Raw genomic sequence first — 26459 nt, forward strand, 5'->3', positions numbered from 1 at the left:
GCAGTTTACTTTTTTGCTTCTGCAACTAGTTGGTAATTGCAACGCTGAAAGTCCCAGGATACAGTAACAGGAATCGAAGCGTGGTTGACGCCATGAATGATGCTATCACTACCAGCCAAATTGGAGCCTTCCTATGAATTGCGACGATGTTAATGTGAAAAGGTATTGCAAACGCTACGCACAGTACTAAAGTTCAGTCCGCCTCGGTGGAACAGTGGCAAGGGTGCTCGGCCACTGGCGCGAAGCTCACAGATTCGATCTTGGCCGCAGTGGTCGCATTTCGATGGATGCGAATTGGTAAAGACCCGTGTACTGTTCAATGTTAAGGCACGTTAAAGAACACCAGATGCTCAAAACGTTTCGGAATTTTTGGTTTTGGGACGTAAAACCACACAAAATAATAATAAAGCTAATGTAGATTCCGATCAAGGTACGTGACAATAAACGAAAGCGTTGTGTGAAATAATTTATTGATAGGATCAGGTCTAGGCCAAGAAGAAATATTTGTATTGTGGTAATAAGTTACGAAAGCCAGAAAAAAGAAAACAAGAACTTATACGTTGTGCAGAGTAATCGGTGACCTTTGATTTTATGACACATTGTTTACTTGTAGCGGGAAAAGCCATGTTGTGGGCAGCCCCAATGGCCATCTGCTGCAGAATCAGTTTATAAGTCTACATTTCATTGTCCCCCAGAGACACAAACTGACTGCATAATGTTCATGCCGAGGCATTTTTGGAGCACTCGCGCTTGGAGGATTTTAAGCGTACCAATGCATCAACGCACGAATGCAACGTACGGAAGCACGAGAGAGAGAGAGAGAGAGAGAAGAAAAATATCAGAAAGGTAAGGAGGTTAACTAGACTATGTCCAGTTTGCTACCCTACGCAAGCACAGGACAGCTCAATAAGGTTGAGCGCTGGGCTAGTCGGCGACTGATCATTATACCGTACCTAAAGTAGCGCACTTTGGACGGAGACCTCGTTTTGGTCACTTGAGTGTGCGTAGAAGTTTGTTTTTTGGCTAAGAATACATAGATTGTTCATTTTTTACACATGTCTGGTTCGTCATATACCATGAGTGTGAAATAAATTGTTGTTTGATAAGTTTGCTTTGATTGTTAGTTTCTTTTTGTGTCGCTCGGGGGTGCGTGCACGCATATATACGAATATTTGTTTTTTTTCTGAAATTGTTATTTACGAGTGTAGCTGGTGCAGTGTTGTTCTTGTCTCCTTTGTCTCTGTTCAAAGCACAGTACTTCACCGTATGGCATAATGACCCAGGTGAGATGTAGCATAGGTATCTCACAAAAAATGCCTGGTACAACTGCAGAAGGCTTTTCTTAGAGGGGCACATCTTAGCCTAATCACAACACAAAACACGTCTTCAAAGCTGACTAGTTAGGTTCGCATACCACCGGGACATGTTTCAACCAAGATAGGTTGCGGTCAATAACGGCAGCCGAATACCCATGATGCGTGACAGCAGAAACCACTGGTAAATCACTGTGTATACTACTGGTGTGCTTTGAAATACCTGAGATTTTGAAGAAATAACGAGTTCCTTGTGCGGGACTCACGCAACTCACCTTGGCATACTTGGCGGAGTGATGCAACAATGTCGTACACGTATGCACTGATAAGTCTGTGACTACATGCGTTTCGACTGCTGCGTTTGGAATCCTTGAACTAGACATCCACCAGCAACACAAGTTAGAGCATGTCTCTTCAACAGCAGCAGAACTGATTGCTATAGGAGGAGCTGTTGCTGTGCGGGGAGATTGCTATGCGGGGAGCATTTGTGTCCCACCTAACACCTTACAAATAGAAAATACCCTGTGATAATAAATCCGCATTTGCAAGACCTTCATTCTTGGTAAAGAAGAGGACAATATTACACATTGACATCAAATCATACAGCCATCTTATTGCACTCAATGAAATGGTTACACGATTATCTTCCAATTTATATCCGGACACTGTGGCTAGGCAGGAAACGAGCTAGCTGATGCTACAGCAAAAGCTGATGTGGATAACGCGCACTTCATGAACAAATTCCACACCGGCGATGTGACGTGAATGCTCCAATCAGAATAGTTATACGAGAGGGCACAACTAGTTGCTGGTCTAACCCAGACCATCGGTACAAGCGTCGACGGGAAACAGACTATAGCTTGATGTTCACACCTCCTGCCTAAAAAAAACCGAAGCCACGCCAGTTTGCAACCCAATATTCGAATGGGTGTCGCCTTCACTCGATGATACCAGCATTTTATCGGCCGCGTGGACAGCGTGAAGTGTGAGCGCTGCCTTGTAGATAAAACTTTTACACATACATTGCGCAACTGATCTTTATGCCTGCCTCAACGAATTGCGTTTGCTTCAGCGTTGACAGGCGTTGGTGTGGCAATGCCAAGCGAGGCTGCTATTTTGTCAGCAATGTGTGACTAGACGAAACCAACAACTGCTATCAGGCCTGTGATGGATTTTCTTAAGAATGCAGAACTGGACAGCATAGTTTAGCGAAATCGTTATGTTAGGTGGTTCTTGTATATATGCGTAACGTTTTCTTACCCCAGCAACACCGCTCATCACTATTTTTTTCCTTCTTTCCTTTCGCCTCTGTGCAGAGTGGCAGGCTAGAGCGCACTAGCTCACGCTGACCTCTCTGCCTTTGAATGAACTATATATATATATATATATATATATATATATATATATATATATATATATATATATATATATATATATATATATATATATATATATATATATATATATATATATATATATTCACGCCCAATAAAGACCAGAATGGTTTTCGTGCCTGTCATTTGAGGACATTTCTGCAAATAAGTTTGAAAATCGATTCCTGAGAGCATATATGTAAAAATATATAGACCTATACGTTGACCATTCAGGAGGGTCATATTCTAATGGGAAGGAAGAGAGAGAGATATCGCATATTTCTTTATGTAACTACCTGCCTCTACCAACTTTAAGCCTCCTACAGGATTACAAGTCTTTATGACGCTTCTTTTTTTGGTCTGGATGCCTATAGGCATTGTTTTCTGCCAAGCTTTACGCTGTTCAAACATAATGTCGCACATCGTACAAGTCTCATCCTTTCAGCATACGTTGTGATTTGTCGATTATGGATTGTGCTTATCGTTCTATATTTCTTGCTTTGGGTGATGCATTCTGCCTTTTTGCTGTGGCATTTTGTTTATTACTTTTTCCGTGCTCTTTTTTGTACTTTAACCTGAAGACTATCTTGAATTTATGATTTATTATTAGTAATTATTTTTGCGTGTGCCAGCACATAAACTTACGGTTGTTCCTGTACGCAATAAACAAATTATTATTATTATTATTATTATTGTTATTATTATTATTATTATTATTATTATTATTACTTACTTACTTACTTACTTACTTACTTACTTACTTACTTACTTACTTACTTACTTACTTACTTACTTACTAGAATGACGCCGTATGCCGGAATCCTTGGGTGACTTATGAAACGACATCACGTGGTACCGGCTGTGCGAAGTGTTCGACAACTCTTGTGATTCAAGCTGTTCCGCTATGGCTGTTCTCGCTTCGCAAGCGTTGGTTGTGTTTACATAAGCTGCGAAACAACATAAAGTGTTTGCCAGCAAATATTTTTAGCGAGCTTGAACTTATTTTAACACAGCGCATGATTACGCGGACCCAAGAAACGAAGAGGGGACAAACCGCTGCGCTGTCCCGCTTCTTTCCTTGTGGTCTGCGTAGTCGTGCGCTGCGTTAAAATATGTTCAAGTACTGTCACCAACTAGCCCAGCTTTCAGTCCTTCTACATTTTTCGCGAGCCAATGTGCGGTCATCGCCGGACCGTGCACTTTCGACGAAGCGCGTGCGCACAACGAGGTGAGACGCTCTGGTAAAAGGTGAGTTATGAAAATTGTCTGTCAATCGAAGCATTCTCTCGTTGTGCGAACATTTGTGTTTGCTGAGGCAAGTGCGACGGCCTCTTGCTTTAGCACGGAAAGTGCGTGGCCGAGAGGCAACATTTTAATCTCTGCGTCTACTGCTGCGCAGGATTCACGGCAGCACCTCACCCTAGTTTTCAGAGCAGTATTAAGTGGCCGAAGGCGAACGGGGATACTTTGGTATACCTTTCATAAGGGTATCTTGAGCTATATGGCCGCAAATAACATTACTTTTCCCAATAACCGTGGTTTGTGCGGCCTGCTACTTTCACCAGAATTATTACTGGCTGATCAATTATTTTATACATATATTTCTAGAAGTGTAACTTCACCCGCATATATTTTGTCGCCCTAATCTTCGCTCTCACTACATGCGCTTCTCTGAGGCGGGTGTATTGACTGATGTGATGTGATTTGCGAACGTTGCAACATTACCTGCACGCATCACTTACTCAATTACAATTCAAAATTACCGTATTTATTTATTTATTTGTTTATTTATAATACCTCAAGGGCATCATTAACGGGTGTTACATGAGGGGGTAGACAGTTCATAAACAGATGATTTGTTCGATGGCTTCTTTGAAATGGACGTTGCTGGAGTGGAGCACGACGTCAGCAGGAAGATCGTTTTATTCTATTGATGTTTGCACAAAAAATGAAAAGTGATGGGCAGTAGTATGCACATGGGGTGAATAAACCACTTTCGAATGGCTGATACGGCATGAAAGACAATGAGCTGGAACGATAACATGGTTTAGGTGCAATGCATGATAAAATTTATGATACAAACACAGTCTTGAAACTTTGCGGCGCGAAGCGAAGTCAACCATGTTAGCACGAGATTGTAGCTCGGTGACGCTACTGTGATAGGAGTAGTCCGAATAAAAGAATCTGGCTGCGCGATTTCGGATGGATTCAAGTGTTTTAATAAGGGTGATTTGATGGGGATCCCAGATGGCACATGCGTATTCTAGCTTCCGGCGAACTTGTGTTAGAGAGGTTAAAAGTTTAACAGAAGGCGGGGCTAGACGTAAATTTCTTCGGAGATAGCCAAGAACGCGGTTTGAGTCATTAGTGATGTTCATTATGTGGGATTGCCAGTTGAGATCTGAAGTTAGAGTGATACCGAGGTATTCACATGAATTAGCTGCTGTAATTTCAGAATCAGACAGGAAGTATTTTTTGGAGGAATAAGATTGTCGGCGATGGAAAGAAATGGCACAGGTTTTCTTTGTTTTCACACCAGCCAGTTCACCAGCCAGTTTTCACACCATGATTGAATCAAAGAAAGATCAGATTGTAGGATGACAGTATCGCTTTCATTGTAAACAGGACCATAAATGACACAGTCGTCTGCGAATAGACGAATGTCAGAAGCTAAGTTATTGGGGAGGTCGTTAATATAGATTAGGAATATCAGAGGACCAAGGACGGTGCCTTGAGGTGCACTGGAGGTTACAGCGGATAGGGAGAAGCGATGGTTGTAAGCACAAACGAACTGCTTACGGTTAGTCAAGAAGTCATATATCCAATTAAAAACAAGACAATTAAGGTTAAGACGAGTTAAGGTATCTTGTTTTCAGTGACTCTACTGGTCTCTGACATCAACAAATTTTCTTAACAACAGCTCAGCACATCAAGGCTGCTAACAGGCGAAGAGGCATCACATTATTACACGCCAATTGACATCATTGGGACAAAATACTTCTCGCCACACTTGACCTGCTGCCAGCTCGAAAAGGCCTGCCGGCTTGTCGTGGATAAGCATCGCAAGTTGCTATGTGTACATTCCCGAAAAGTCCCACGTCGTACTCACCAGATATTACCCAAATGCAGTACCGATTTTTTTCCCCTCGAAAATGCCTGCCGCACACACGATAATCAATGCTGGCTTGTTTCCTCCATTCTCGGTTTTATCGAACATGCAGCCCGCTGCTTCTTGGTTTTTGGGTATGCATGAAAACTCATACGAGGGCGAGAAGTAGAAAGCACATCATTCGTTCCTTTAACAATACAAGAGTTAAACAGAGTGGTTGCTGTGATTCCACGCTTCGGCAATCGTTCTTATTGCCTGGTGCAAATAAATGTAAATTTCTATGAGCACAGATTCACGAAGTACAACATCATACTTACCTAACATTTTTCCTGCAAGACCAGAGGCAAAGTCTGAGGATTCAAGGTCGCTTAAAACAAAAATTACCGCTCAGTTGTTTCGCCGAGGATGAACGCTGAAATATTTCGCCTATTTCAATTTTATCCCTCAAGTGTACTGTTGCCACGACATTTTGGAAGGGCTCATTCAAGGCTCACTCAAATGCGTCCAGCGATGCGGCATTGGGTGTATAAACTAACCTGCAGGCTACAAAATGAACTGCCTCGAGATTGAAAGCAATGTTGTATATATCTATGATGACGAGCTGGTAAACCATTTTCAACTGGAAAGAAGGCGATAACATCTGAAAAAAAACTTTCTTTTTTTTTCAGGTGATTCTCGCACCGCCTACTGCAGGGGCTATAATCATGGCTGAAGCGTGTTTCTGTGACTTGTGCTATGAGTTAAAACTACCTGGTAGCTTTTTAGGTTATAGTTACAGCGGGGTCCTCACATCAATCGATAATACCAGTGACGCCGTAAAGTGCCCTCGGGAAAGTTTCGAATGAACCATTTGTGCTCATCGGGTCGACAATCAGCTCGTAAAGAGATGACATGATTTTATCATAAGTAAACAAAAAAAAGCACGATAAACCTCGATTATTTCATTAGAAAAGCCCTTATGCTTGTTCTACCATCGTGGAACAACTAGCGTTTATGTAATTATGTTCTTGATCGTTTCTAGCAAGGCTTATTTGGAGGTTACCCCTCCTCGTAGTTTATATAGGATACAGTGACAGTTCTAGTTGACCTCCCTGTCTATCCCTCAAGTGTCTCTTTCTATCATTTGCCTGAAGCGAACGGCATCTAATGTAATTTGCAATCGATCCCCTGGCACCTGGTGTAATTTGCAATCGGCTATGTGCACGAAAATATCTCAGTGTCTTAATAGGAATAGCTTCGCGTAAAGTGCGTGTCATTTGCGTTAGTGCTGAGTGCTCTCTCTAAGGCTCGCAAACAGGCTGACGGGCTCTTCGGTGCATCGATGACATCAGGCTTCCTCAGTGATGCTCGTAAGAAGAAAACAAACACACCTCGTGTAAGCCTCTTAGTTACTGACGCCGCAGACAGGCCAAGCTATTTAATGCTGGCATTGAGTGGCGTCCAGGCGATTCCGCCACGGAGAACGCGGACTGCCACGTTATGACGTCAAAATGCCGTTGTCGTTGCTTTTCTTAGCAGCCTGGTCACAACGACGTCAGAACTGTTGGCTGAGAAGGATCAGATACAAGGAAATGAAGCGATTGAAGATGCTCGTAAATGGGGGGGGGGGGGGGGGAGGGGGAGGAGGTGATTGGCGTTAGCCTTCAATTAGCGAAAAAGGAAATTCTGCCTCGAGGACACCGAGCTGACTAGAAGACGGGAAGCGTTTACAAAAGGGGAGGGGGGTACGGGAGCAGGATTTTGTATGAGTTGCGCAACGTCGGATAGGATCATTGTGCAAGGATTATTAAAATCGCCAGAACAGCCTCTTGGAGTCTTGGATTTTGGCTGTAATTGGCGATTCCTTTTATTGTATAAAAAAGGTGCTCGTCTGTAGAGAAATATACACTGTAAATGAGCTTCTTTACTTTTTTCGTGACGCCAGAGCACAAAGCGATGCCTTAGGTGTTCTAAAAGTAGTGAAAAAGCATTGCTGAGCAAACAGACGTTGCACTTAATACTTTTTTCAAAGCGTCCCTCTGCGCGCTAGAGGAGATACTTTACTTGCAACGACGACAAGTTATTTTTTGCATACCCTTAAGTGAATGACTTCAACAATTATTCAGAGTGTTCGAGGTATTCAGAATATTTGTCCGAATGACTCACTTATTTAAAATTCTTTCATTATAATTAGCAGGAAAAAATTAAACGAGAACATGTGAAAACAGACGCCGATTTTGTATTCGACCTAGCGCCACCATTGCGTCTTTGTTCCAGCTTAATTTTATTTTCATTTGGCACAAAACGCTTACCAAAACGATGACTCTCCTTCATAATCATGTAGAACAGCCAATTTTCTGTTACGAGTTCCTTGGCTTCATTTGCATTGTGCTTTAAAGGCTCAATGAAGAGAAACAATGGCTTCGTTTAAATTGACAAACTACACTCTGAGAACGCTAGTGCACCAAGTTAAACTGTTATAAGTTCATCAGTAACAGAGAAAATCAAGGTTGAAGTTTCCTTATTGAATTTCACCCCGAAATCTGCGCACGGGACGTGAACAATTTCAAAACGTAATTTTTGTATTTTCACTATATTCGCGACATTGGCTCGATAAAATTTTCTGAAACTTCGCATGCTAGGTTTATGTCACCCACAGATGACAACGTACTTCATGTTTATCAGTTAGAAGCTACGTAAGATGCAGCAGACACCTTCGAATTTCATGACGTCTTGGTGCGTGGAGGGGGAATCTTAAGGTGGCGTCTCTGCAGTTTTTTTTTCGCACGTGTTCTCGCTTACCAAGCGTCATCTCGCAGCAAGAGTGGCGTTTTTAAGATTTCGAAATTGTACTTTACTAATACGCAAAAAAAAATCATTTTGCTATTTAGTGTCCCTTCAAAGAGGCCCTGTGACACTTTTGCGACAGGCTTATTTAGCACCGAAACATGTGTAGTAATGATTGCTGAAGTTAATGCAGCAAGAAGGATGCAAATCGGTGCACGAAAAGTGAAGTTATGAGTCCTCAAAGTTCGAAACTCGAGCAGACGACGACAAAAAAAATATTCTCTTTGGCATTTCACTCACCTGTTGACGTCAAATACCGCTTCTATAATCATAGCACGCGTTTCATAAAGACATGCGAGAAATGTCACCTCATAGTGGCCTTCACACAGTCCCTCGCTACCCCTCTTTTTGACAGCGTAGTTATCATAGCTGCGACAAACTATGTGCGTGGGGTAGCAGACGCTCTCACGGTCACACTGAGTGAGATACATACATATGCTTTCGGCGGGGACACTTCTCGGCATGCATGCAAGACGAGTTTTACGGCAACGCCGGCGTCCACCGCATACGGCGTTTTCGGCTCGCTGAAAATGCGGAATGCGTTTTGACCTTTAGTTGCTGGCGTACCATAGCCGCGCTCGCTGACCAAGTGTGAGTTCATGAGTCTGAAAATTCATCATTTAAAAATAGAAATTATTTCTTTCCGAGAAAGTATAAAAAGGGTTTGTACTATTTTTTTTTAGCATTCACTCATATGGCCTAGATACCAGCATATGAATATTGCACGCTACTTTTCTCGTCAAGCCAATAAAAAAAAAGAACGGCCTTTGGCATCACGTCGCATAACATGACGTCACTTCTCATAAGTAAAATAGCCGATGTGTGTCACCGCAGTTTCAAATCAAAGTAGTTTGTCCCATGACCTAAAATTATAACAGCTTTGATTTTGGCGTCCCCACTTGTGTGACGATGTCGGTGCATCCCACAGCACCAGGAGAACCAACCAAAATGTCATTCTCCAATGTTGTCGCAGGGCCCCTTTAGACACACGCATACTTGTTATTCTAAGAACACATGCATTTATCATGCGGCATTAGAGAAATGGTGCTTACTTCAAACCGTAGCCTTCAGTTGTTCTGGAAGTATGTCATCTGAAAAGAAAAGCGCAGACATTCAGGTATTTTCTCTACAAAACAACGAAAAGTTTTTGTCTGGGAGCAGACATTGAGAAGACATCGGGAATAATGAAACGCGTTGCTTTTGACAACCTTATCTGCAAACATTGGTATGATACGCGAAAGTAGCCAAACATCACAACAAAGAGCTGCTTGCTGACATTGTCATGTCAGCGTACGCAAGAGAGCAATGGCGTCCCTTTTCTCGTCTTCCACTTCGGGGGTTCCTCCTGCCTGTAACATGAAATAAACAGTTTCTGACAAATAACCAGCCATCGGCAATATACCACACAGCGAAAGAAATAGGAAGATGAAGAGAAAAAAAAACATGGCTGATTCCTCTTTTTAGAAACCGGGTTGACACGAAAGTGATACATGTCTTCACCGAAGTAGTAGAGCGTTTATTTTGGTTTGTTTTGCCTCAAGGACGAAGGAATTAATGCTACAGGAAAAATTGCAATGCCACACGAAGAACGGCAAGTAACAAGAAACTTGCAGCGCACTCGTCATACAGAAAGCCTGTGCGAAATGAGCATACACAGAACGAGCACGGACTAACGGCTGTCCAATCTCGACCCTTAAAACACGCTGCTCAAACAGAAAGACACACGAAACGAACACACAAGTATACACACGACGAATGCTAATAGCTATCACAATTCTTACTTCATCTTATGTGAGCAGCGTCATCCTTACGTAAACGCGGCCGCGGCAGCGAGAGAAGTGACCTTCGTGCTCTCCTAAATCACGAGTATAATCTGACCATGCCCCGTGGGTGCGCGCGCTCCAACAAACGCATGAAGCGCCCAACGCGCAGCCGTGGCACCATCTCACTACATATGACGAAAACGCGGTGAAGTTGAGGAGCTTTGAGGACCGGCAACGGTATATGATGTATATACCGACGCCCCGCTATGGAACATTTTCCTTCTCGTTTTTTTTGCCATCTTTTAGTATATATTTTACCACGTCATATCCGCGACGGAAATACGTCAGTGACGCTGTGGAGAACCCCGGCATAAAACACTTTCGTGTTAAAAAAAAAAAGAAGAGGGCAGGGCGTCGGACGAGTGTTTTACGTTAGCTATTCCGCTCCGGTACCGCTGGAGGCAGGACTTGTGCACCGCTTGCAAAGGCTGCGGTACCTATTCCGGCTAGTACCTATGCCACGCAAGGTTTGATTAACGTGTGCCTTCGATTTTATGACACTCTTTTCAGTGAAATTCTCGTCGTGGTGCGTTTCCTGGGCGGCGATCTGCATCTTCCAGTTCACCAGACTGTCTTAAAAGTACTCCTGAGGGGTGCTTTAAACGTAATGAATAAGAATAATTGAGTGATCACGCTTACTCGCTATAACATAACATCAATTGTTTCGAGCGTGCGAACATACGACGAAACCAAGTAAACGGACACTGCCGCTAGGCGGAAAGGGCAGCAACAGCCGATGCGTATTTCATGTGCAGGCTTTGTAGCTTATTGCACGTCTTGAAAATAATCCTCTCTGATTAGCAGAGCAGGAATACGCGTTGTGTACGCCTGCCATTACGCGGGTGAAACGCTCGTTACGTTGGCGGACAAATGGTTCACTTCCCCTAATTACTTTCTTGAATTATCGAACGCATAAATTAATTTCTTATGAATGAAAGAGCCACTCGCTCTATAGTTTCTTTTGCATTTCTTTTAAACTCAGCGGAAGCGCCTCAGTAGCCGGCGTGCTTCATCTGATAGCATTCAATATGCACTTATACATCAGCTACATCAGCGAAGGGAGGCGGCTTACTTTCCCAGCATGAAGCGCACTCAAATAGAGCAAATCTATCTAGGAATGCGCTTCACACCTCCAGCTTCTTTGGGGGTCTCTGACAAACGATATTCTGCGCCTTCCTTAAAGAACGGCGTAAAAATACTGCAGTTCCATAAAGCGCAGCAACGCGAGCTCTTATGATGTAGCACGAGGTTAAAAAAACACGCGCTGCCGCTGCACTTGAGACGCCGCGAGGGTCTGTTTTCTCATTAGCGACACGTAGAGAACAGTGGTTTTCGGGCAAGCGACATCCGACACTTGCAAAAAAAAACAACAACAACAAAAAGTACCGATGGGGCATCGCCGCCAGCACTGCGCCTCGTTAAAAGTAATTTTCAGGCACAATGTATAAGGCCTGCGAGAAGATTCTTTCGAGATGTGAGGTACATAATGAGGTTTCGAGGAAAGCGTAAAACAGGATGGAAGGCTTAAGGTTGTTCGAAATGATCGCGATGTACACGATTCGCGACTTTGTTTACTTATCCGTGCTGCGTGGCGTGTTATTCTAAGACACGGACGCACGCTCGTTATGCCAAACCGTGCGATATGTAAAAAATTGTCTGTCCTTGGTGTTCTATTCAACAGTGTGTATGCAAAAAAAAATAACACTATACCTTTATTCAGCCACCTTAAACTGTATCAGCACGCCCATTTCATGGCACACAATCCAAGGCTTATGTGGTCATGTCTGCAGAGTGGTTTACGCATTCACCGCATTGTATAGTGGCAGTGGCATTACATGAAGTAGATATTGCGCTGAAAATGTTGCAGTGGTTGCCAGCTAACTGCAATGTACAAAGCAACGTTCATGCTGACTTTGATTCCAGGACAGCACATGACACAGCATCAGAGACAACTGCTGTTTTTCTCTCAAGAACAGGTGCGGCGACTATATACGGTATACTGGCGTTCACTTCAATATACAGTCATAACTAGGGTGCGACACGAGAAACCAGTACTGAGCACGGCACAAAACATACCCTTCCTGAAACATTCATATGCCTCGAGAAATATGCGAGCAAAGTTAAGCACGTATTCACCGAATCAAACTCGATGTAGTTTATAGACAAGCTGCTTCAAGCACACGTAATGTGAGACAGTCAGACTCTCCAATGTGTTCTCCGGATGACACTCTACAAGAAGACATGGACCAACGTGATGACCACTTCTACAAGTCGGAGCGACAGATACTGAAGGCAGTACAGCATTTATGGCTCGGGTTGAACTTGAAGCTGCGGCACTTACCTCCTGTTCCCGTAGCAAGGAATTGCGTGTACGCTCTACAGAACACAATAGCGCTGGTGATGTTATAAGTACGTACACTTTAACGAAACACAACCAACTTCTCCTTCGTGTATATGTGCGTATCTGTGTGCGTTGTGCTCTCTATTGTTCCGTAGCCAGCGTGATTTCCTTTATTCAAGGATATATATATATATATATATATATGGGATATGGCACAACGGGAGCGTTGTCAACAAGGATAAATATATATTCAAGGATAACAAGGATATATATAACAAACATAATTATATTTATCCTTGTTGACAACGCTCCCGTTGTGCCATATCCCATATATATATATATATATATATATATATATATATATATATATATATATATATATATATATATATGGCACAACGGGAGCGTTGTCAACAAGGATAAATATATTTATCTTTGTTATATATATCCTTGTTATCCTTGAATATATATTTATCCTTGTTGACAACGCTCCCGTTGTGCCATATCCCATACCTTCAAGAAGACTAACTGGCCCATTGAATTATTACTCCCACTATATATATATATATATATATATATATATATATATATATATATGTATATATGATTGAAAAACCACGCAATAAAGTTTGAGTATGGAAACTTTTGGGTGAACTGTTCGAAGATGGAACAAGAAATCTAACAGCAAAAACGTAAACAGTTTTTGGACGTGTTCTCTCTTTTTTTGTACAATACTTTTTTTTCACTGAAAGCGCCATTCAGTTTTCTCCTTACGTCCTCAAGTATATCCTTAGTTATGTAGACACAAACATAAGCAAGAACACAAGAAAGAAAAAAAGAAGAAAAAGAAAGGAAGAGTTACTATTGCTTACATACTTATAAAAAAGAGAAACTGAAAATAAAAGCTCCGAAATCTAGGGGCGCCGTTTATCACCGGGAATCGTCACAAACACGGCTCTAGGTGCCACGAAGTTCTAACTTGCAAAGGTGCTAATATTCGTGCGCGCATTACTCTTATACAACATAACAATCTACTCTGTGGTAACTCATTTTTAGTGCTGTTTTTTTTTTGCCCAAAGGGTAAACTTCACCACGCCCTTGTGCGTCTAACAAAAGTCTGCCCACCGGCATACTTTTGTTACTGGAGTTGCACTGTCAATATTCCGACCAATGTTTCAGCCAACAAAAGTAAGCAATCACCAGCTCTTGTTCGATCACCGCATTAGCGCCAACAGAGCGAGAGAGAGAATGTTCGTGTTTACAAGAGACGTTCACTCGAGCAATAACCTTTATAGAGCTGACCGCGTCTGGTTGCTTGTTTGTTTTTCTCGCGCACGCGACCGTAGCGACCGTAAAGCCAGCGCTTTGATTGGAGCAAACAGACGCCGCTTCGGATGTAGTTTTGCTGGAACTGGCGACAATTTCCGCAGGCGACAGCCACTGCGCGGAAGATGGCCGTCGGACCGATTAGGCGCTGAGGGCTTACAGCGAGCTGGCGGTCGTAGGGGCGTTCAGGCGGCTACGTCGCGCGCTCTGGAAAGTGCCGCCGTTCGCGCTGATTTCGGCGCAGCCCGCGGCGCGCTCGGGGCCAGCTGAGCGGCAGCGCCAGCCTAGGGTGGGGAGGGCAGCTGAATAATTGAGGCCCACAAAGCGGCGGGCCTTGGAGCGCGCGGCACCCACTCGTCGTCGCGTACGGCAGTCGTCTCCGGCGATCGCGTAATTTGGTTAACGCCCGGCGTGCCTCCAATTATAATTTCAAAGCCGTCCGAGCAGCGTCTCTGTGCCCGCCCGTCGGCCGCTGGGATTTGCTTCGATCGGTTGTGCGCGTGGCCCAGACAATGGTGCGACGGCGCGGCAGGCTCGCCAAGGCGGCGGCTGTGGGCAGCGACACCGGATGCGCGCCACTGGCCTCCACCGCCAATTTATGAGCAACCGTCGAGATGCGCGGCTTTGTCCTCTCGACAACGCAATGACTGAATGGCCATACGCAGTCAGCCCACACGTCGATCGGGACGGGCAAGCTTGAAAGAGCACAGGCAACGGCGACAAGGCGTCTGAGAGGTGTTCCATTGGCATAATTTCTTCCACGAATAAAACCACTGTTTTAAAATAACCATCTGCTGAAACTCATTGACTTTTGAGACTTCTTTGTTACTCTAGATTTGTGTTACTGTATACTTCTCGTCGTTCACTTGTTCGGCTTAAAGTATGCCAATAAAAGTGACCAATCGTCAGTATGCCCACGCTTACTTCATAAAGAGACGTCCATCGACGCTCTATTCCTGAAATGGTCTTGCCTTCCACTGACCGGTTGCTCATGATAAGTGCAAGTGAAAAAAAAATACCCACGCTCACTGGTTGATTCCGAACATTTGTGTAAAAATAAAGGAATAAGCTTGAAACAGACTTCTTCGCACGTCCATAATAACAAGGCCTGGTGAGTAAATTTTCCTAACGTAAAAATATGAGTAAAACATCCGGCAGATACCACATTCAAAGGGAATGGATGTCAAGCGAATCATGCGGAAATAAGGTAACTGTGGTGTAATTTCTCTCATTGAGCGATGCATTGCGAAATGACGCCTAATATATGTACAAATGTTGTACGCACAGATGTATGTTGAACAGTCGCATATATGTTTTATATAACCTGTTTACAGTTGCGAAACGATGCCAGGAGCAACATCGATTTTTCGAACACCAGAAGCGGCAACCTGATATGTAGCAGTTGGGCTCACGAGGTTGGTAGCACTGGCTAGGGCCACAAAGACCAACTTCAGTGGATGGAGCTTAAGTAAACAACAGACGTTAACCCGACGTGACGCTTGCATCATAGCATCAAGTATGAAATGTTTATAAAATTGGATAGCCAGCATCGCCACCACAATTGACGTTCCACCAACATTATGCCTGCACAGAACCTTTTAATGCGAAGCATTCTTTAGCGGACTTCTTGCTGCTTCTGAGTGTACCTATCTCTCTGACCCTCTGTAACTCCGCCCACACACCTCTCGCTTGTCCGTCCTTCCGTCCGTCTGTCCGCCCGTCCGTCCGTCCTTCCGTTCTTCCTTCCGTCCGGTTTGTTTGTCTGTTAGTCCGTCTGTCCGTCTGTCCGTCCGTCCGTTCGTCCGCCCGTCCGTCCGTCTATCTATCTATCTATCTATCTATCTATCTATCTATCTATCTATCTATCTATCTATCTATCTATCTATCTATCTATCTATCTATCTATCTATCTATCTATCTATCTATCTATCTATCTATCTATCTATCTATCTATCTATCTATCTATCTATCTATCTATCTATCTATCTACCTATCTATCTATCTATCTATCTATCTATCTATCTATCTATCTATCTATCTATCTATCTATCTATCTATCTATCTATCTATCTATCTATCTATCTATCTATCTATCTATCTATCTATCTATCTATCTATCTATCTATCTATCTATCTATCTATGACATCGTTGCGCAAGTGCAAACAACCGCTTATATATATATCTTGAACTCTTCAACATGTCTGTGCGTGCAACATTTGTGCACATATTTAGCATAATTTCATGACGTGTCGCACAATGAAAAAATGCGACATGGTTACGTTCCATCCGCCTGCTTCACACAACACCGATTCCCAGGTAACTCCGCATGCTTGCTCGCAAGAGCACCACGTCGCAATGGCACGAGTCACATTTCACACCATGGCCCCACCGCTGTAGTCTAGTGGCTAAGGTACTTGGCTGCTGACCCGCATGTCACGGGATCGAATCCCGGCTGCGGCGGCTGCATTTCCGATGGAGGCGGAAGTGTTGTAGGCCCGTGTGCTCAGATTTGGGTGCACGTTAAGGAACTTCAGGTGGTCGAAATTTCCGGAGTCCTCCACTACGGCGTCTCTCATAATCATATCGTGGTTTTGGGACTTTAAACCCCACAAATCAATCAACATTTCACCCATGCATGATAATGTACCTTAGACCCAACTCTCAGTCTTCGAACTCCTCCGGAACTTTGCCGACGAGACGCTACTATGCTGTGTCAATTATGGTTGGGTGTCGCATTTAACCATGTGTGTGCGTTCCGCATAGGAATGGCCGACACTGCTGCATGCGACCATTGCGGCAGTGACGAAGCAACTTGGCACATTCTGTGTGAATGCCCACAATACTGCTCTCAGAGACAGTCACTCTGCAATGAACTAGAAGACCTAGACAACCATACATTTCGGAAGAAAGAATCCATCGCTACCGACAGGGCTTTAAGTCACAAAAGAAGGCTGTGAAGGCGCTCCTGCGCTTCTTGCGTTCAACCAGCCTGTCCAAACAACTGTGATCGGAACACCCTGAATGTGTGTGCATGTGAATGTTTTCTAATTTATTTTATATTTCTCCATCTTATCCTCTTTCCGACTCTTTTCCCCACCCCTGTACAGGGTAGCAAACCAGTTCTTCTAGGTTAACCTCCCTGTCACTTCCTTTTATTTATTTCACTCTCGATCTGCCAGGTAAGTGGGATCTGCCGTAGCTTTGCACGAAAGATTTATTCAAGTCGCTCTGCGAGTGATTCACTTATTACGCGTATCTGTGCCCTCATGCGATGCGAGTAGTTATGTTCACACAGTCGTCTCCTGCTCAGTAAGAGCTTCTCAATTCGGCCTCTGAAGTTTTTATACTATATGAAGCATTTGTTAATTAGCGAAAGGCACTTCGACCATTGCTATCTATGCAGCCGCGTAAGTCTCGACGCTCTCATAGTCTCGTTCCGTGACTTGGTGTATACCGAAATTGGCATGATAGGGTTTCAGAGTATGGCGAACACGGATACCAGATCATGACAAAGATAAAATGGCATACCTGTTGTGCGCATAGTGAAATTCGTTCCCACAGTCACGTGAGGCATAAATGCAAGATTAATATGGCCCGCGGTACTGTAATATGCGACCCAGGTAATTCACCGTGCAAATCAACCCAAAATAACAAAAATATATATCAAAAACTTCAGAAGACGTTTTTTTCGTGGATTGAGCGAGAGAAATACATATCTATACGTCCGTTATAAAGGATAGATTTTAATGTAACACACAAATTTTTACGTATGTACTCCTATAATTTAAGCTATATTCTATAGAATTGCTTGACTTCGCACGAACACGCCAATAAAAACCGCTTATACTACGTTTCGATAAAAGTAACGCCTGGGCTGTAGCACGGGTGCCGGCGCTTTGGTCGGATGGTCAGTTACCGCTTGGACACCAGTGTAGTCAATGCGACTGCGGTAGGCCCAAAATATGCAAGCAACTACACTAATTACAGAAAAAACTTCAATACACTTTGGCTGAAAGCGTGGCTAATGTGCAGCTAAACAAGCTTACTGCTTCGTGTGATATCGATTCCGGCAATGCGTCGGGTCTGCTAGAATTTTTCTGTATATGAACGGGATTACTTATATGCTGTCAAAAGTAATGCAAATGTAATCTCAGAACATCACGTCTATGACGGGCATATGAATACTGCGCTCTGTGAAATTTCCTAACCATTAATTACAAGCACGTCTTGAGTCAATGCGGTTGTTTAATTTCCACTTCATAAAAACGAAGCCCCAAAAGCAGATTCTCTTGCAGACATAACCGCGTGAATACGCAGGCGAACCAGCCTTTGATGGCGAATTTCGTTTTACTTTATTTATGAATGGCCCTCCAAGCATTGTTCTCCTGCTTTTAGCCCTTTGCAATGCATTGTCTTATTTACCAAAGTGATTTTGTGTTACTATAGTTTCTTTTCGAAGCCTCTGTCTGTGTTTTGTTTTATTTATATTTTTATATATGCGTAGTTCAGTTATCAAAAAACCTAGGCTGTTATTCTAACACTTCAGTGTTTTCGCATGTAACCACACTTGTCGCATTACGAAGGCGATCGTGGTGTAAATTCTTAATCTATAGTGCTTTCGGTACGCAAAACGTCGGGAATGTTGCCGTGACTCCGATGGGGAGATAAGTTTGTTCAACCGGACAGAAAGACCCGAAGTTGAGTCTGTGCGAAAATCTATACGTTTTAAAATGCACAATGTTGCATTTAAAACCGAATAATCAGCCAACATTATTCGCGAGACTCGCCTAGTGGTGAAAAGTTAATTTATTCTTTTAAATAATTATTTATTTCATTTATTTAAGAGACCTATTGGTCATTGCATAGGAAAATACAAGAGATATCTTAATGGCGCTTCAAACAAGATGCGAACATGTGAACACAAACAAAAAGCAATGTTCTCATTTGAAAAAAAAACGATAATTAGACGGCAACATTAGCAGGAACAAATTTACCATGTCTTTCTCTTTATAAGAAGCCTGGAAGTGCCCAATCTAGACTGCCATAATTCTCAATCTGTCTTGTCAGGTATGGTTATGAAAAAAATTACAAAAGCAAATTGTGCTTAAACCAAGCGAAATTGGTGGCAACATTGTGCGCCACACTTAGGCTAGCTGAAGTCAGCATCGCTGGAAAAATATACGCGATTGTAGCGTTGCTGTGGTAAACGCGAGTGGCACAATGATAATCGTTTGCATCACTTGCAAATGCGAAATGTACAAAGGTCAAGAAAATGGTTCACAATAACGAACAAACGCTCGTTATGTCGTGCAACTAAGACGCGAACGCATATACGAGGTGGATCGTGCTTGGAAGCACACTACATGCGCTGTACGTTGCCGTTACCGGTTTTGTAACTCTTTTTGGGGCTTAACTAAAAGCCTGATGCAACCTCATCGCAAAAGTTTCAACCCAAATTTCAGACATAGCTTAAAAGAACCCTAAAACACTTTCCAAAGGAATTGCCGAGTGGCTTCATTAAAAATCTTATTGCCTCACGGATCTACTGCCGCAATAAGTTTTCAAACCCATCAAGTAAGAGCGAATAGCACGCTTCAAGCGTTTTCTCTGTTCTTTTTTTACCAATGTGCGCACTGAAGGCTTTGCCTGCAGGAAGGTGGATACAAGGGGCCACTCATCTCTTGAAGCATGTGTCATCACCTCGAGCACTTTCTTTTCATTTTTTCTTCGTACATGTGACTTACATTTAATGCCATTGCGAGCATGCGAGCGGGCACATGGTGGCATACTGCGGCGGCCGTGGTAACTATGGAGCTCTTCATGCAGAAATAAGGCAATGGCCATGAAGTTGGGTATATGGCACAGTGATATGGGTATATGGCATAACTGGCAGAGAGAAGGGGGCATCATTTTTGGCTGACTTAAAAAAAAGCTCTGAATTTCAGGCAGCGCGCTGCACTATAATGTTTTCTAAACTTTGACTACTGACCAGCAGTGGTTTCTGACTGTGCTTAAAAAAGGTGTTGCAGGGTCCCTTTAAGCAACGTTTCTAAATATACGACTTGTGCGCTTACAGAAGCCAAACGCACCAGGGGCCTCATTCGCAACGCGTATCGGGCCGATTTAACGATGCTTCTCGCTCAGAAGGGTTCAATTTCTTTACCATTGGTGGACCGGCTCAGCTAACAATCTGTCAGGGATTTACATATATGCCGAACAATCACCTTACGAACATTTTCAGCGTAAGAACTTTTCGTGAAAGCCAGAATTAGTTCGTAAGTGATGTTTACCAATGTTGAATTGGCAACGCTATTTAAATGTGGGCATCACGAGCGGCTCGGATTACTTTTTTTCAAACAATGCTAATGCAGGATGTTATAGTGAATACAGGCAGAGATGTATTCGAAAAAAAAAATGGCGAAGGAAGGCTGTAGGAGACACGGAAAAGACCGGGAGGTTAATCGGTTCAGAATAACAGGCACGCCATCCTACACTGTGGAAAAAGACGGGTGAGTTTGAAAGTCAGGTGTGTAAAGATGAAGAGCGTGTGAGAAAGAGAGAGATCACACAAAACGTCACAGCCAGTCAATCTTGTGTGACATGCGGCATACCTATCGGTCTCTGTGCGAAAGTTATAATAAGGTAATGAGCTAATGTGCCAGCACACCACGGTCAAACTGCATCGATGCCTGTTCCTTTTCTAAGCGCAGCCTGAAATGCATTAGCGGTAAGACATGAGGCCCGCCACGTTATGGATGTGCCCACTGGCCGCTCTATACACTCGCAGGTTCCTGTGCATTCGTGTATTTAGTGCGTATTTATTGCTCGCTTACAAAGAGCGCCTTTGCTTTGGAAGATCAAGCTTCGCCAGCACCGCATTTGAGCAAATACAACTCATACGCTGCGCTATAAACAGGGCCGCTCAGGCACAGCCTCATTAATTATCACCGAGCTTTTGTGGGCAAAAGGCCATCTCTCTCCATAGCGGACGCATCTATACGAGTATTAAATAACTGGGCACGAGCGGGATTAGCGACCAGGAAAGGAAGTTTTGAAACCGTTATGCACTGGCGAGGTGGTCGCGATGTCAGCACCGCTGTAGACTGGCGGTGTTTTGATATGAGCAGCAAGCCCCAGGCTGTTTCACTTGGCAGCATGTGCTCTTTTTCAACAGAAATTGAACAGCTACAAATATTAAGCCGCACTATCATCTCACGCTAATTTACATACTGAAGCAGTTTGCACTAATCCAAAACACATTTTGATTATACCCGCAACGGCAGATAAGCTCAGGGGGCTGGAAAGGCCACCTGAGCAGAATGCGACACGATTATGAAAATCAAACATGTTTTTGTTTTGTGTTTGCTTTCTTTTATCCAGCGCCCCTAACAATATATATATATATATATATATATATATATATATATATATATATATATATATATATATATATATATATATATATATATATATATATATATATATGTGTGTGTGTGTGTGTGTGTGTGTGCACTGAAAATCTGCAAAATCAGGTTAAAACTTTAACGAAAACCATGTTACTATGTCCGCACGTTATTATATCGACAGTATTAGGCGCAGATTTATCTCCGTAAGCTTTATCATTATATATCATTGCTTGAAGCATATTTACCAATACCGTCGACTGTATTTTGTTTGTGCTTTGTCTTTTGTTTGCACATGTGTTATCCCGCAACAGCAAGGTAAAGCAACAGTTTTCCGTAGAAAAAATAAACCAGCGACCTTATCTAATCAGCCTTAATTTGACGACAAGATGTGATCAGCGCCTATTGAAGCGAATCGTCTTTTGTAGAATTTTGTGATTTTTTGTTCTGTCTTTGCATAGAGGATGAGGTTGAAATTTCATTATAAACATTCCAAACGATAGAATATAGACTCGTCTTTCGTACGCACAAGTTTGCGTAAAATGAGTGTATACCACCAAACATCGACTTTTCCAACTCAACACCTATTAAAATTTGGAGGCTATAAGACGTGGCTTTCGTCTATACTCTATAAATGAAGACAAACACCTTTAAATAAGATATTTAAGAAACACAAACTCACGCCCACCAATTACATCGCGATTATATGGTACAAAATGCAAAAGGGACACCAACAAAAAATCTATAATTGCTGCAAATATTACAGCAACAAAAATAGTCCCAAATTACATTTACCGGTACATTGCGCTCTGCTGCGGAAGTGTGCCCAATTTGTGCTGTTGAGATATTTATTTTCTTGATGAACATCGAGCGCGTCTCTTTATTCTACTTATACACACCAATTTCCGAGTTTTTTGTTTTTGTTTTATTTCGCCCACAAGTTTACGCTGCTGAAGCGTCACGAGAAACTTTAAAGCACCAACAAAAAAAGTACGGAATCCGAAAAGTGGTAATGTAGGGAAAAGTAGATGCACTTTTAGGGACCTACCTTCTATATAGCTTCAACGTGCGTACAGAGTTCCGTGCTCCTTTCTTTCTTCGTTTCGCTCCAGGTCGTTCTTGGTATGTTTATCCAGCGGGGAGAGAAAAAAAAACAACGTTCCGGATCGCTAGGGATTTCCGCGCTTTCGCTGAATTTTTCCCTTTCTCCCCCATTTTAATGTAGCAAACGCAGCAGAGTGTGGCAAGCGCAGCACGCGATGAGACCTTCTGCAAGCGGGCGCCCGTTTTACGCACCAAAAAGTTTTCCACCACTTCGAGTCACTTTTAATAGCCAGAGATTTAGTACAACGCTCGCGCCAGAGGGGTCTATTAATCAGCGGCGCACTTTCGGGTTAAGGGGCAAAATTAGGCGTCGTTTCGCATAGCAACGATGCCTGTGTATACCGAGACGAAAGAGAAAACGATCGTAATCGTAAGCTGCGCTGCCCCTGAAACTTGGCGTGTCGCTCGCATTTAAGGGTTAAAACACACACACACGCACGCACACACACACACACACACACACACACACACACACACACACGCACACACACGCACAAAACCTCGCCGGTAAATATCACGAGTGACACTATAAAAACCTTCCGCTCAAGAAGCGTCATGAGGTTGGGCCTATAAAGCGAGAAGGCCATGTGAGTAATTTACTCTCAGAATTAAAAGCAGTCAGACAGTGCATGCCACTTCGAAGGGCGAAAAACAATTTGGAAACGTTGGGAAGCACTGCGCTAATTTTTGGCCACAGCACGGTACATGCGATCCTCATTTTCAAGCTCAGATGATCCTGAATGATTAAATTGGTATGTCTTAACGTATCAAACTGGGAGGCGGCTACCGTAGATCAATGTGGCAATACTTAAGACCCCTTTCAACCGAGGTAAGCGTGAGCAGAAGAATCTTCGATTGCATTGACGAACTAAATATTTTGACTTCAAGAACGGATGGACTAAGAGCGAGACAGACAAAAGCGCTGTCGCACGATGAGTATACATATTAGGGCATGGCGTAAGTCTGATGAATGTGGAGCATTACGACGCAAATACCAAGAATTATAAGGATGGAAGCTTGAGAGAGCTGGTATGCGTTCATCTTGGTTGAACAGCGCACACGAGACGACGACGATGTAAAAAAACCTAGACAGGTGCTGACTCGCAGCTAAAATGTATTTGAGAAAGAACAGCTTATATATAGGTGAAGTGCAACTTAAAATAAAACGCAATAAAAACTCAAAACAGCAACACATCCAAACACGCTGCAAGCAAGGAAAAATCCTATCTTTACTTCACCTGCAGAAGATGGCACCTATGCATATCTTTTTTTTTCTTTGCTTGCAGCGTGTTTGGATGTACTTCTTGTTCGGGTGCTTTTTTTTTTTCATTTTCTCTCAAGTTGCATTTCACATATATATCAGCTGTTCTTTCCCAAAATAAATTTTAGTTGCGAGTCGGCGCCTGTCTGTGTTCTGTTACTTCGTCATGCAAGACGAACCAAGAAGTATACATATGACAAAGGTGCCAGGCCAGTGCATCGGTGAGTGACTGCGTAACAAGAAAGTTTGATGTGTAAATATAAACGGAATGTGACTGGGCCTAAAAAGAGTCACAGAAAATTTCGTAAATAATATCTGTCGTAAAATATGGCATTTACTAGTAACGTTTGCAATAAAACGTAAGCCTACACGAGAGTATTCTGGGCTACAGTAAAATATTAGAAAATTTAAACATTTATAGTTCTACTTCCTTAGCGAGACGCTTGTAATCAAGGACTTAATAGCAGTTGCTATACAGTGCATTAATATTGTAGCAGCCCCCCCCCCCCAAATAAAAGAGAGACAACGTTATTTAAAAGTTTTAATACAGCTTTGTCGTCGAAAAACGGTGCTGCGTCAGCAAATAATAACGAACGTAAGGGAATGTACTCTATGTTTTTTTTTTTTCAGAATAAATAGAAGTGCTGAGTTCTGCCTGAGATAGAGAAGAAGTAAGCAGAATTGTAAACGCGCACGCACACCTTTACGGACGCGCACGCACGCACACGCACGCACACACACCATCATCATCATCAGCCTGACTACGTCCACTGCAGGACAAAGGCCTCTTCCATGTTCCGCCAGTCAACTCGGTCCTGTGCTTGCTGCTGCCACTTTGTAGCCTCAAACTTCCTAATCTCCTCTGCTCACCAAACTTTCTGTCTCCCCCTCACCCACTTGCCTTCCTGGGAATACAGTCAGTTACCCTTAATGACCAGTAATTATCCTGCCTGCGCGCTACATGTCTGGCCCATGTCCATTTTTTCCTCTTGATTTCAATTATGATATCCTTAACCCCGGTTTTGTTCCCTAATCCACTCTGCTCTCCTCTTGTCTCCTAAGGTTACACGTGCCATTTTTCTTTCCATTGCTCCCTGCACCGTCCTCAATTTAACCTGAACCCTCTTTGTAAGTCTTCAGGTTTCTGCTCCGTAGCTAAGTACCGGCAAGATACAGCTGTTATATACCTTCTTCTTGAGGGATAATGGCGATCTACCTGTCATAATTTGAGAGTGCTTGCCGAATGTGCTCCACCCCATTCTTATTCTTCTAGTTACTTCAATCTCGGGGTTCGGCTCCGCGGTTATTACCTGCCCTAAGTAGACATAGTCTTTTACAACTTCAAGAGCACTATTAACTATCTCGAAGCGCTGCTCCTTTCCGAGGTTGTTGTACATTACTTTCGTTTTCTGCAGATTAATTTTAAGACCCACCTTTCTGCTCTCCTTGTCTAACTCCGTAATCATGAGTTGCAATTCGTCCCCTGGGTTACTCAGCAATGCAATGCCATCGGTGAAGCGCAGGTTACTAAGGTATTCTCCATTAACCCTTATCCCTAACTCTTCCCATTCTAGGCCTCTTGAAATCTCCCGTAAGCACGCGGTAAATAGCGTTTGCAAGATTGTATTCCCTTATTGTCTTACACCATTCTTCATAGGTATTCTGTCGCTTTCTTTATAGAGCACTATCGTGGCAGCTGATCCTCTGTATTTATTCCAGTATGTTTATATATGCCTTGTGGACGCCCTGATTTTGCAGTGTCTGCATGACTGCTAATATTTCTACTGAATCAATTGCCTTCTCTTAATGTTTGAAGGCTATGTATAGTCGTTTATTGTATTCTGAGCATTTCTCAATTACCTGGTTGATCGTATAAATGTGATGTATTGTTGAATAGCCAGTTCGAAATCCTGCTTGTTCCTTTGGTTGGTTGAGTTGTAATGTTGTCTTAATTTTGTTAGCAATTACCTTTGTTACATAGCTTGTATACGACGGTGAACAAGCTGATTGGCCTGTAGTTCTTCATGTTCTTGTCAACACATTTTTATGTATTAAGATGATGTTAACATTCTTCCAAGATTCTGGTACTCTCCCCATCAAGAGATATTTCGTAAACAAGATGGCTAGTTTTTTCTAACACAATCTGTCTTCTGTCTTTCAGAAGATCTGATGTTACCTGATCTCCACCAGCAGCCTGGCCTCTTTGCATTCCTTCCAAGGCTTTTCTCACTTCTTCTGTCACATACGCACAAACACGCACAAACACAAAGCTGGGTCATCCTTTTATTCCTTTCCGAAATTACATAATTTATTTAAGGTCAGTTGTTTGCTGTTCTGTATTGCACCAATCTCTTATAGGAATGAACGTGCGTTGAGCCTAAACGCACAACCAGAACATCGTCTCCCTCGATCATCGACCGAGAAGGCCGCTCAAAGCACTTTTGTGCACCTTTTTCTGTGCGGCGCTGTCCTTCCATGAGCACAGGCACGTTAACCATGTTATTTTGTTCCCATATATATTATTCTGTTAGGCCTTCACCACGGCAGGGAGTAGCCGACCATTCACTCCTGGTCTCTCT

General features: G+C 43.0%; 1 protein-coding gene across 2 annotated transcripts in view; it reads right to left on the bottom strand.

Annotated features, from left to right (window-relative positions):
- Positions 1-26459, bottom strand: part of LOC119176383 (protein O-mannosyl-transferase Tmtc3) — a 395223-nt gene that overhangs the window by 168252 nt on the left and 200512 nt on the right. For both annotated transcript variants that reach the window (XM_037427640.2, XM_075877560.1), the window contains exon 3: positions 9674-9712. The gene's annotated coding sequence lies outside the window, so the exon portion shown is untranslated. The remainder of the gene's footprint in view (positions 1-9673; positions 9713-26459) is intronic.

This window comes from Rhipicephalus microplus, chromosome X (assembly GCF_043290135.1).
Source record: "Rhipicephalus microplus isolate Deutch F79 chromosome X, USDA_Rmic, whole genome shotgun sequence".
Classification (NCBI taxonomy): Eukaryota; Metazoa; Arthropoda; class Arachnida; order Ixodida; family Ixodidae; genus Rhipicephalus; species Rhipicephalus microplus.